Source organism: Heterocephalus glaber, unplaced genomic scaffold (assembly GCF_053883595.1).
Source record: "Heterocephalus glaber isolate CG9 unplaced genomic scaffold, H.glaber_assembly_v1.0 deba00000347, whole genome shotgun sequence".
Classification (NCBI taxonomy): Eukaryota; Metazoa; Chordata; class Mammalia; order Rodentia; family Bathyergidae; genus Heterocephalus; species Heterocephalus glaber.
Window position 1 is genome coordinate 60,417,875 of NW_028258143.1, and position 12,684 is coordinate 60,430,558.

Here is a 12,684-nt window from a genome sequence, read left to right on the forward strand (position 1 = left end):
CCACTTGATAATGATAATAAATGACTATATGGCTAGATTATGTATTTACTATGCTATATTTTTACTGTTATTTTATTTATTTATTTATTTATTTATTTATTTATTTATTTGGTACTGGGGATCAAAATCAGGACCTTGTACTTGTGAGGCAGACGCGGTGCCACTGAGCTAAATCCCTGGTCCTTACTGTTATTTTACAGTGTACTCTTTCTACTTAATACAAAAATTTTCATGTAAAACAGTATCCCATGATACACTGGCAGGGACTCCACACATCTCATGTTGACCTTGTCGCTCAACAGCTTCAAGGTTTCACAGAAGGATTGACTTACAGTTGAATGAGTAGGCTCAATGATGTCTGCACAGTGATGAAATTGTAGTAAAGACACACTTCTTGGGATGTATTCCTTTTCATGAGGCAAGGCATGACTATAAAAATTTGGTATTTCTGTTGAATCTCCTTGGCATGAGTCAATCTTGTTTATAGTTGAGTTAAATTTGTTTGTTATATACTAGATGCCATTTCATGACTTATGTTGATGATAACTGTAGGCAGGAATCTCTTGAAATTTGATTTTCAATTCTAATAGTAACAATTTACTCTCTGTTTTAGTCTTGATTTTTTAATATTGTATGACTATAAAGAGTTTTTTAAACAGAGATTTGAAAACCCAGGTAAAGTTGTCTTGTAATTTTATATTCTGTTTAATATAAGGTATAAATTAAACTTATCCTTCAGAATCTAATTTATACTTAAATCAGAAATAGAAATTTCTAATGAGAAGGATCAAGGAATTGTGGAATAGCCAACTAAGCATAGCCTAATAGTGAATTGCCTTTATGCTTTTGATTCAACACTGGGTACACATGCATCCTAATAAAAACTTTAGGAGATTTCTTAAATACTACGATAAACCTGCAATTTTGATTGTCAAAATTGTCCATCTTTAAGGATCATTTCTAACAAACTGCCTATGGCTAATTTGGGGGAACATGTAGAGAAAGTGTTTCTTGGTTTTTCCCCAACTAGCAAGGACAGAAGTCTTTTGATCTGAGAAGAAAAGCACATTGGAGATGGTAAAGGAGAAGCAAGAGGAAGTGGGGGTGATGGTGTATGAGAAGGAAAGTGGGAAGAAGAGCGTTGCCTTACTTTCTCTCCCTCTCCCTCCATGGCCATGGAACCAACACCTGGCTCTATCTGGCCACCACCAAAGCCAAACTGTCTTCTAGTTCCTCTCATTTTCACCCCATTAAATTTCAGTTTTTCTAAGGATTCATTAATTTGTTGAGATCAGACGCTTTTTTGGATCACAGTGGTAACAGTTTTCTTTCAAATAAAATTTAAAAGGTTGGTTGAACATTTTGTAGGCGCATAAAGACAGTTGTGACTTGTGTATCTCAACCCAGATACAAGAGACCATGTGCATCTATCATTGCTAAAGTCAAAATATATATGGGAGCAAACAGTCCACTAAATAATTACTTTATTCATGTTTTATTTTTATATGTTTATTTTTTTTCTGTTACCAGGGATCAAACTCAGGACCCTGAACTTGCCAGGCAGGCAACGGTACCACTGAGCTACGTCCCCGGCCCCATTCATGTTTTAAAAACTTTTAAAACCAGAGTTTACTCTGTGAAAATGTGAAGGAAATAACAGAATGAGGAGCACTTTAGTTTTCTCATTTTTCTCCAATTAAAAATGTTTCTTAGATATCCAGAAAACAAAATATTTTAAAGAATAACTCCATATTTTCTCTGTAGATAATGGTTATGGAAGATGCTATGACAGGGTATATGTTCATATTAGCACTTTCATGTTGGCGTGGGTTAGAGTATGCTAGTGGCAAGCTTTTTTATCTAATGTTTTAATATTTAAACTTTTGTCACTTTCTCTTACTGTTATATAGAGACATAGATAAAACTGTTGGTTATTATGAATGTGAAATGACTTTCTTTTCTAGCTAGAATTTCTAATTGATTCCTGGAAATCAAATGTCTTATCTCCAAATGTTAATTTTCAAAGAGAGTAGCTTTGTAAAGGAATATTTAATTACATATATCCATGAGTTTATATATCTATATATATCATTCAGATAAAGTAAGTGAATTTTGGTTCTCTAATGGAGAGTAAGTTATCAAAAATGTGGCAAAATATTAGTGGTCAGTTTCATTGTGGTGTTACAGGATCTGCACAGAGATAGAAGAAAATTTAGGGCAATGCTTCTTAAACTTTTGCGGGCATACCAGTCAGCTGGGAATCTCATTAAAATGCTAATTCTATTTCCTGAGAGCTTGGTAGTGCCTTAGAGCTGCCTTTCTAAAACAAGTACTCAGGGACTCTGTCTGCTGCTGGCCCTTGGACTGCTTGTGCCTTGAATAATGAACTGGACCAAGTTTCAGATTTTGTTTCATTTTACTTCACCTTTTCCTCTGCAGTTGGACTATCTTTTAATTGAGGCAGCTAATAGTCATAGTGAATTGTGATACTAAAAAAGAATAATCTGAAGGACAATTTTTATAAAAGGTTGCTGTGGATGAGTCAACTAAAACAGAAGTTATATATTTTTCTCTTATTAGTTTATCAAGATTGCTCATAGGCTACACCAGAAATAGTAAGATCATTGGTAGCATATGTATGGGCATGAGATCTTTTGTGGTTAGATTATGATTTTATTAATAGTTTGATGCTGAAAAGTTAGAATTTTCTACCAAACAGCATGCTTATAATTAATATGTAGTTTGAAAATCAAGGAAAATTATTACCTGTCCTGAAAAAAAAAAGCACATAGAATGTAAATAAATGCTGCAATCCACTGCAATGATTTATTTCTGGCATATCAAATTACATTTTCTTGGCAATTTGGTAGCTTTTCTCTCTCAAAAATGTATGAGATCCTTGATGACTCCTTTGCCTGGTAAGACATCCGAATCCCCTGCCGTGTATGGACTCAGGGTGCACAGTGGTATTCAGGTGTATTAATCATGACCGTCCTTTCTGCTTAAAACTTTCATTCCACTGCTTTATTTTGTAAACAAGACAAATCTAAGGTCCATCCTGCAGTGAAAGCTGTCTTTCAAGGTTCATATGTGGTTTGGCTTTTCACTTCCTGAAGCTCATGTGTTTTGAGGTTATCCGGCTGTTGACTTTTTCATGAAATCTTGGCCAGAATTTGAAAAGGAGCCTGATAAGAACTTATGTAGAGTTCTTTGGAAAACAAATGGTCACTTTTTTTAGGATGGTAAATTATTGGATTATTGTTGAAGTTCGGGGATGAGTTTATGATTCTCTTTCTTTGTGTAGATTTGAAAAATTTGCTTAATCAGATCAAAAAAAATAATGGCAGTCAAAGTAAGGGAAAACACTGTTTATAAGGTCCAGCAGGTACTGCATGGGAGAAAAGACTTTCACATGGCCACAAAGACATGGTCATATATTTACTGAGAAGTTAAGGCATGTGTGTGTTATCTGACAGACCCACAAATTCAAAATCTCACAAAATTATTTAAATAACTCTTAAGCTATTATAAGAATAACCTTACAATTAAATACCTCTTATTTCTAAGGTATAGGTCAATGTGACATTATCCGTATTGTAGCATACATGAATAATTAACAAGTTAATGATGATTTTCTATGAAGAGACTTTTCTTCTTAATATGAATTGCATTCACATTAAAAACATAACATATCAAAAGGACATTTAATAAACATTTTAAAGAATCAAAATGTGCCAGGCACCGTGGCACACGCCTGTAATCCCAGCTACTTGGGAGGCCAAGGCAGGAGGACTGCAGGTTTGAGGCCAGCATGGGCAACTGAGTGAGATCCTATCTCAAAATAAAATCATAACCAAACAAGATTGGGGATGTAGTTCAGTGGGAGGGCATCCTTGGGTTCAATTCCCAGTACCGGAATAAAAAAGAAAAGAATCAAGATGTGCTGGTTATTTTTCTCCCAAAAGTCAGTGGTAAGCGTAAGGCTTATGACCTTGCCGTGTACAACCTGTCTATGCAGAAGCCTTGTCATGCTTTCGCCACCCAGCTCCACTACAGTTGCACATGATGGAAATGTCTAGGATTCTGGCTTTAGCCCTAGGACTCTATGTCCATAGCAGATGGACAGAGCATGCCACCGGGGCTCGCCCAGTTTCCTCATTTGTCAACAGAGAGGAAACAGAACAACGTGATTCTTCCTTGCCCTTGGAAATAAATCTGCTATATTTTTGACTAAGAAATCTAATGCCTTCCATTGGGTGGGTGGGACAGTGAGTTGTTTTGGAGCCAGGAAATAATTGAAGGAGAGAAAGAAACTAATATTCATTGGCTGTCCTCTCTGTGTCTGTAGGGCTGGATTCATGGCTCTGGGACCAGTGCTCCATGCTCAGTATGATCCTGGCCCCATAGTCAGCATTCTGAATTTTTAGTAATTTTATCTTTTAAAAAAATTTGTATTAGTACATATTTACAGCATGCATAATGTTCACATTCCTTGTGTGGAGTTGGTACATGTACACAATTTAATTCCTTTTTTTTGTCGCCTTTCCTTCCCCTCCCTCCCATCTTCCTCCACCTCTTGATTCCTTTCTCATTTGAGAAAGATCTATTTCCCTACTTCCTATTATCTTTTATTTTGCTCATTGTTTATATTTGAGTTTTTCATGTAAGAGAAACAGCAATATTTAAGCATGTGTGTCTGATTTATTTCACTTAACATTATGGTCCTGAGGTGCATCCATTTTCCTACAAATGACTCAAGTTTATCTTTCTTTATGGCAGAGTACTATTCCATTGTGTGTTAAACCACACTTTCTTTTTTTTTTTTTGGTACCAAGAATTGAACTCAGGATCTTGTGCTTGCAAGGCAGACACTGGAACCACTAAGCTAAATCCTCGGCTAAACCACATTTTCTTTATCATTCATGTGAATGGACATATAGACTGCTTCCAAGATTTAGCCTTTATGAATTGTGTTGCTATAAACATAAGTATCCATATATATAATGCACCCTTGATTTATGAACTCAATCAGTTCCAAAGGATGGTTTGTAGCTCAGGTTTATTGTAAGTCAATACAGCTAAGATCTGGATATTTACCTGGGTACACACTATAGATAACAAGAGGCAGAGGAATCCTCCATTAATGTAATTAACCCAAATTGTTCGTATGTCAGGCTGGTCATAACTTGAGGATCCACTGTACCTGTAATATGAAGTTTTTAACTCTTTGGGGAAGATACCCAGCAGGGAGATAGCTGGGTCAAATGGAATTTCTAGCTTTCATTTTATCTTTGTCTCTGTGATTTATGAGTGAAGTTAGCTGTGATAATGCAGCAAGAACTGGGGCTTCTCCACCACGCCAGTTGCGTTCTTGGCTGCCAGCTGCGTGCCTTTCCACCTCACAACCTCTAGCGGCCTCTCTGCAGGGCTGGCAAGTCCAGACCACAGGTTGGGAGCTGACCCTGCACACCCTGCGATGTCTTAGAGCAGGGCCATGGTGCACTGTGGAGCAGAGGCCAGTCTTTTACCCAGTCCAGTCTCCCTAATTAGTGCATCCTATCAACCTGAGATTGGAGTCAGGCTGACAGGAAGGCTCAACAGGCCTGCCCCAGCTGAGGCATGGCATGTGGATTGGGTAGCTGTCAAGAGAGAAAGCTGGCACCTGATGAGCTGTAGCGCACAGGTGAGCACATTCACCTTGTGGTGAGTGAGCTCCCGTGTGCCTCGTGAGCATCCGCACTAGCAGTGCCGGTGAGTGTTCTGGGAGTGTTCCGGTGCAGTGCAGCCTTAAATCCTGAGTAAAGAATATCCTGAGAGAGCACAAGAAAGGTAAATGCTTTGTATTTTCATATCTTAAGTAGCACTTTTTACTTGTGTTTTGAATCCCAGATTCCATATTTTAGTTTTGCCTTAAGTACTGCACATTATTTAGCTCATCTGAATGTCAGGATGTGCATTTGGTTGCTGAAAGATTAGAGGAGGTAAGGTAGAGTAAGCATCTAGCAGATATGGTTCCTGATATGGCTTTCATAAATACAGGGAGATAATAGGAAGTAAATTATAGGCTTCAAAATAGAAAAATATTAGGAGGAAAATTCAAGAAGGGACAGATAATCCACCAAAACCACTGGAGAAGAATCTTTCCAGTTTGCTTTCCCTGCCTTGCCCCTCTCTCCATGTAGGTGGCTGTTTCTTGGACATTTCTGTTTGATTTTATGTTTTGGAGGACTTAATTCATCAGGTTTTGAAGTCATTAGAAAGTGGTTTAGCTGTAGAGGAAGCCATTTTTAAGAGAAGTCTGTCAGTTGCTCAATTGCAGTGCCCTATGTAATGAGTAGTACAGTGGACCCTTGACTTATGAACTTAATCAGTTCCCAAGGGCTGGTTATAAATCAAGTTGGTTGTAAGTCAATGCAGCTGAGATCTGGATGTTTCCCTGGGTATGTGCTATAGGTAATTAAGAGGAAGACGAATCCTCCATTAACCCAATTAACCCAAGTTGTTCATGTCAGGCAGGTCGTAACTTGAGGGTCCACTGTAGTTTGATACCAGTTAAAAAGTAGACCTGTGACAAGTTAGAAGTGGAACACAGCTTGAGATCCACTAGCTTACATGCTTGTTTCTCAGCTCTCTCTCTCTATCTCTCTATCTCTCCGTCTCCCTGTCTCCCTGTCTCCCTGTCTGTCTGTCTCCCTGTCTCCCTGTCTCCCCGTCTCCCCGTCTCCCCGTCTCCCCGTCTCCCCGTCTCCCCCTCCCTCTCCCTCCCCCACCCTCACTTCCTGTCTCATTCTCTTCCTCTCGCAGCTTTAAAACTTAGACTGTTTTTCCTTTAGAAACTAGTGGCTTCCTGGGCCATGCCCACCTCCTCCGCTTTCAGCCTGGATGATATACAGGTGCTGGCCCCAGGAAGTTGGTGTTAAGAGGATGAAACAAGTCTCAGTACACCCATTACCTCCCTGTGTTCCCTGTAGTCCTTGCTATGAAAGACCCTAACATCTGTACACAATGAGATGATTTGAGGCAAAGGAGGCCCCTCTGTCTCCTCGGGAGCTGGCTTTGAATACATCCTTTTTGCTTTTTACCAAAATAAATGGCTGCTGTGATTGGGCGAGTGGTGAGCAAACAAACCTGGGTATATGAACCTAAGTGGCTAGTAACAGTTTTGGCTATGGAGTGGCACAGGTCTCCTGGTGCCTAGCAGGGGAGTTGCAGGCACTTGGGAGAAAGGACCAACTGCTCAGTGCTAGCTGAATTCATATTTGGGACTCAAGAAACATTTCAGTAGCTGCCAGGGATGCCTTCGCCCCCTGGAAATTCTGCCTTCTTTCCCATCAAGAAGGGACATTCATGTGGTGATGCATGCCTGTAATCCTATCATTCTGGGGTGATGAAGTAGAAGGATCACAAGTTTGTGGACAGCCTGGACAACTTAGTGACATAACAAGACCTTGTCTCAAAATAAATAAAAGTGGGCTGGAGATCTGGGGATGTAGCTCTGTGAGAGGGCTCTGGGCTCAATCTCCAGTACTGTACTGGAGGAAAAATCCTTTGGAATTGCCTAGTTTTGAATATTAAGAATATCAGTTTAACTAAAAGGAGTTTATACAGCTTGTTGAGAAACATTTTCCAGAAAATTAAGCCTCTCTTTTATCTTATCTCATCTTTACCTTCACTACTAACTCATGAGCAATAAAACTGAGAAATCTTATAAAGTATTATGGCCAATAAAACAGTTTATGAATGTAATAAGTTTGGTCTGGGGAAATCTATTTTTATCCATTACGTGGTACATGGAGTGCACTGTACTCTCTTCCAAGTAACTTTTGGAAGATATCTGGCAAAATAATTCAATATGACTAGCAGTTATATTCTGGAGACGGGTATTGTTTTGACATGGAGAGCATTGGAAACATATGGTCTTTCATGTCTCTTGCCTTGTGCTTTCCTTGAAAATGTTTATATTTGCTTGTGATAAAATGCATGAAGTTTCATAATCCTGAACAACCTTCTGGTACACACATTCACTTTCAAACAGTGCAACTGGGGAAACAGAAGTTTTTACCCCCATCCCCCCAAATGAGGTTTTCTTAAGTAGCTATGCATTTTGTATAACACAGGTGCCAATTTTGATTTTTTCTTTGAATTCCAAAGGAACTGCTAGGATAAATAGTGCTGTATCCCACCTCCTTGCCCAAATAGCACGTATTCTTCCAGAGTCAGTGTAAGATTAGCCAGAACTCAGCATCCTGATAGTGATGGCAAAGCCTGGGCTCATTTAACCTCACAGTGCGGTTTCCAGAGAGTTTAGTGACCCTAGTGATTAGGATGGGTTTCCTATTCATGTTGTGGAATGAGACAGCACCACTGAAATGCTTCCCTTGACACAAGGTTTCTATAAAAGTACATTTTCTTCATATACTGTGATAAATCTTTGAGGCATTATTGGTAATACTTCCTTTATGTCCAGAATCAGTATTCTTTATCCTTAGTCATTGTCCTACTTAAGTCAAGAGAGTAATTTGGCTGTGCACATAAACATGAAAATCCAAAGCAAATTCTGAAGACATCTAAATGTACACTGTAAAGAAGAGAGACCCTTTCAGGTATATTGAAATCAAATTATAAGTAGCATGCTAGTCAGTCAAGCTTTTATTTTGACTTATGTGCATTATAATTTAGAACATGCTATCTTTTTAGGCCCTATATATACTTTTGGTTTCTTTTTGTTTCAGTTGATAGAGTAGTCATATCAAACTGGTGGAGGATTCTATTCCAGAATAGAATTCTAAAACCTAATTCTAAAATTGGAAAATATGTGGTGTACTCAGAGTTGAAAGTCTGCAACCTTTTTTCTCAAAGCCCTATTACATTATAAATATAATGAAATATTCCAGTAGTGTTTTAATTTCTGAGGTATTGGAGTTGTCTCTTTTTAAGAATTTCAGCATAGGAAAGAATGATTTCAAGAAAGAGTCCCTGCTACCAAATTTATGGCAATGCCAATTAAAATATCAATGTAATTATAACGTCTAAACACTAATTTTATAATGAATATGGTTTTGAAAAGTATACAGTTTTCCAGTACTTTGGGCCAAGTTTCAAGAAAATAAATTAATCTTTATTTGAAGTATTAAAGGCAAAAACAGCTTGAATCTAAGTGCTTTGGAATTAATTCAGAATTCAAATTGTTAAAAGTGACTCAATCTGTTCTCTATCCTTGGATTTTTCAAAGCTTGTCCACCTGTTGTAAATTGAAAAAACCAGGAAGAATGCATTGTCAGAACATTTTCCAGTTGGACCACTAAGTACTTTCTGGAGATTTTTTTCTGTGAAAAAGATGGGCAGGCATTCACTGTTTGTTTTAAGAAGATAATAATAGCAACATAGAAGTGATCATCTTAAAGTTGTAAGAAAACTCCCATATGGACAGATGGCAAGATGTGAACTCAAGGGCTTGGGTAATCCCACCTCTGTGGTATTGTCAGTGGTTACAGATCTCATGGCTTTCCTCTTGGGCTAGCTTTTTTTACACCTTGTTACTTTCCTCAGACACTCCATGTCTTGATTTTTACAACATTCTGGTATCTCCACTGCATCTTTGATTTCACTCTCACAGCTTCACACTTTGCCTTCCCAGGGGCACATTATTTAGCTTCCTAGGCATTCTTTTTAAATCTATGTAGAAACCTTCCTTACCCTGCAACTCTTGCATTCTGTATGCTGCTAAGCCAGCAAAAGTTAGATGAGGCCAAGGTTGGCTGCCAGCTAAAGCAGTAGGCAGGCCCCCTTCAATCATGGCTACAGGGGTCTCTGAGTGTCTGGACGGCTGAGCACTGTGACTTGAATCCCAGCAAATTAATATCCTAGGCTGCCATTTCCCTTCTCCAGTAGGGTACCCTGTGCTTCTCTTCTCAAAGTCTTTCACTTTTTCAAATTTGAGCCTGCAAGGGGTAGGTTCTGGATAGTTTGTATAATACCCTCAAGTCATCATTTTTGTTGTCCTGTATGTATGGCTGCTTTTTAATGCTTATCTTTTTTAGCAACCAAAGTCTCTTCTTCCCATCTCTGCAGGCCTCCACTTTACTGTCCTTTCTGGCTGAATTCAAAAATTTGATTTTGCACTTGCCTAGAAAAGGGAGGAAGGTTTTGTTGGTTTGTTTGTTTTGTATTTGAGCATTTTAAATATAGAAACTGTAGCCCGTCTGCTTATTATCAAAAGTAGGTGGATCCATCTAATATTCTTCCTTCTCATAGCCCAGATATCATTTACATAGTGGCTGTAAGAGCCTTCTTTTGGTATTACTAAATGTGGCATGGAATCTGCTTATTTCAAGGATGAAAAATATCTCCATACAAGATTATCTGGAAAATTGATCCAAGCAGGATGAGGTACTTATTCTATTCTCAGTAAAATTCTAACAGATTTGCACAAACTTATTCTCATTCAGAGCCCTTTTAATTCCTCTTTCAGATACCATGTAGTAGTATTCAGTCTTCAGAGTTGGTGGTCTGAACTTGAAATTTTTCAGTTATTCTACATCAAGTCCTGAACTACTGGTTAGGTAAGAGGCAATCAGGTAGGCTGTGATATTGCAAATAAATGGCCACAGAGTACACTAGGAATGTAGATATGCATATTTAAAAGTGTTCAGTTTGGGCACATTGTTATTGATGCGTGATAAATGCTTTGACATACATATATCTCTGCACTGCCACTTAAATATAAACCTAGTATCTCAATTCATTAACTTTGAGATATAGAAAACCCTGTATAGAAAGTCAGTTTTATTCTACTGACTGATCAGTCTGGGGCTTTATTAAGAGTTTAAGAAACTTCACTCAAGCCACAACATAACCCAAAGTGCATTCTAATGATCAAAGCTATAGTTCTGTTTATATTTGGTACAAGAAACATCCAAGGACTATTAAAATATTCAATGCTTTAAAATAACCATTAAAAGATTCAAGGAAATTTGGAAGATAAATACTCATTTCACTACTATCATTGTTTCGATTTCTTTTTGTTTTCTAATTTCTGCCTAAATCTGCAATATATTTTGCCTGTACAATGTTTTAAAAGTTAATTTTTTGAACTGCTCTTTTCTTTTATGTTGATTATTTTCTAACCCAACTGACATGGTCATTTATATCCCAGTTGATTGCTGCATCTTTTGATAGAATGTGTGACCTAGAAATACAACAAGACTTAAAAATGTATATTCTGAGGTATTTAGTTTTCTAGAGATCAGGAAAATAATAATAAAATCATGCTTTAGTGATTAGAGGCTCTCATTATAAATAAAGGCTTTCAATTTAATAGTGGATGATTATTTGCTGATACTAGAAATCCAGTCCAGAGATGAATATGCAGATTCAGATTTATGTAGGAACTGAAGAAATGCTGCAAAGTATTGGTCCATATTCAAATGGGTTTGATTTATATTCATGAAAATTCTCTTAAGAATTAACATTAGTGCCTTATAAGCCAGGCATGAGTCACATATGGTCCAGAAAGTTTCCTGAGGGAATATGGGGAAATCTCCAAAGTAGACAGATGGGCAGGACCATCTTACTTGCTCCTTAGTTGTCAATATAATGCACAGCACTGCAGCATAGTGCATTTAGTTAAGTAGGCTTATGGATTGTATTTTTAATAAAATATTTAGCCTCACAACATGTCCAAGTAGCTTAAAAAGATTCCAAGAAATAAAAGTTTGATGATAAGACAAGCCAAGTAAATTTTAACAAACATAAAAATTCCTTTGCACAACTGGCAGTTGGTAATTATAGTTGATGTTATAGTATTCAGCAGTTTTTCATTCTTAAAAATTCCTTTCTACACTACTTTAAAAGCTTCTCTTTCCTTTAAACTTCAGTGTGAAGAAGGAAGGAGCAGGACGTCTGCTGAGGCTAGAAGCAGTGAGGCTGTCACTAGCAGGCTGGGGACCTGAGAAGCACTGTGGATGGGCGGAAGCAGCTGCACTAGGGACCTCAGAAGTGGACACCTGGAGAAGACACATGTCCAGGGCACTTGGGAGCCAACAGAAATTGATCTTAGCTGGGGATTAGATGGATGCTTATTCTCTCTCTCTCTCTCTCTCTCTCTCTCTCTCTCTCTCTCTCTCTCTCTCCCCCTCTCTCTCCCTCTCTCTCCCCCTCTCTCTCCCCCTCTCTCCCCCTCTCTCTCCCCCTCTCTCTCCCCCTCTCTCTCCCCCTCTCTCTCCCCCTCTCTCTCCCTCCCCCCCCTCGCCCTCCCTCTCCCCCTCTCCCCCTCTCCCCCTCTCCCCCTCTCCCCCTCTCCCCCTCTCCCCCTCTCCCCCTCTCCCCCTCTCCCCCTCTCCCCCTCTCCCCCTCTCCCCCCCTCTCCCCCTCTCCCCCTCTCCCCCTCTCCCCCTCCCTCTCTCCCTCCTTAGTATTTTATAACTCTTGATTAACTCCACATCCAGCTCCAATTAAAAAGTAACACAGGGATGAAGCAAGAAAGACTTGGATGGACTGAAAGTACATTTTACCCCATTAGTAGGGGATGTAAAAGAGAAAAGATAGTCACTTGTATAAAAAATAAAGACATATCTTACCACCTAAGTGTGTGGTCTCGGAGTTATACCAGCTCTGGTATGCAGGGGGCAGTTTCAGTTCTCTTTTGGGTTCCTGTTCCTAAACTCAGGTGTTGCCTGAGGAGCT

The 12,684-nt window shown here is 38.7% G+C and overlaps 1 long non-coding RNA gene across 1 annotated transcript; it reads left to right on the forward strand.

Moving 5' to 3' along the window:
- Positions 1 to 4,672: 4,672 nt before the first annotated feature.
- Positions 4,673 to 12,203, forward strand: LOC110346357 (uncharacterized). Its single transcript, XR_002390347.2, has 4 exons — positions 4,673 to 5,829; positions 10,335 to 10,389; positions 10,472 to 10,562; positions 11,877 to 12,203. It is a non-coding gene; the product is annotated as an uncharacterized LOC110346357 (long non-coding RNA).
- Positions 12,204 to 12,684: the final 481 nt, after the last annotated feature.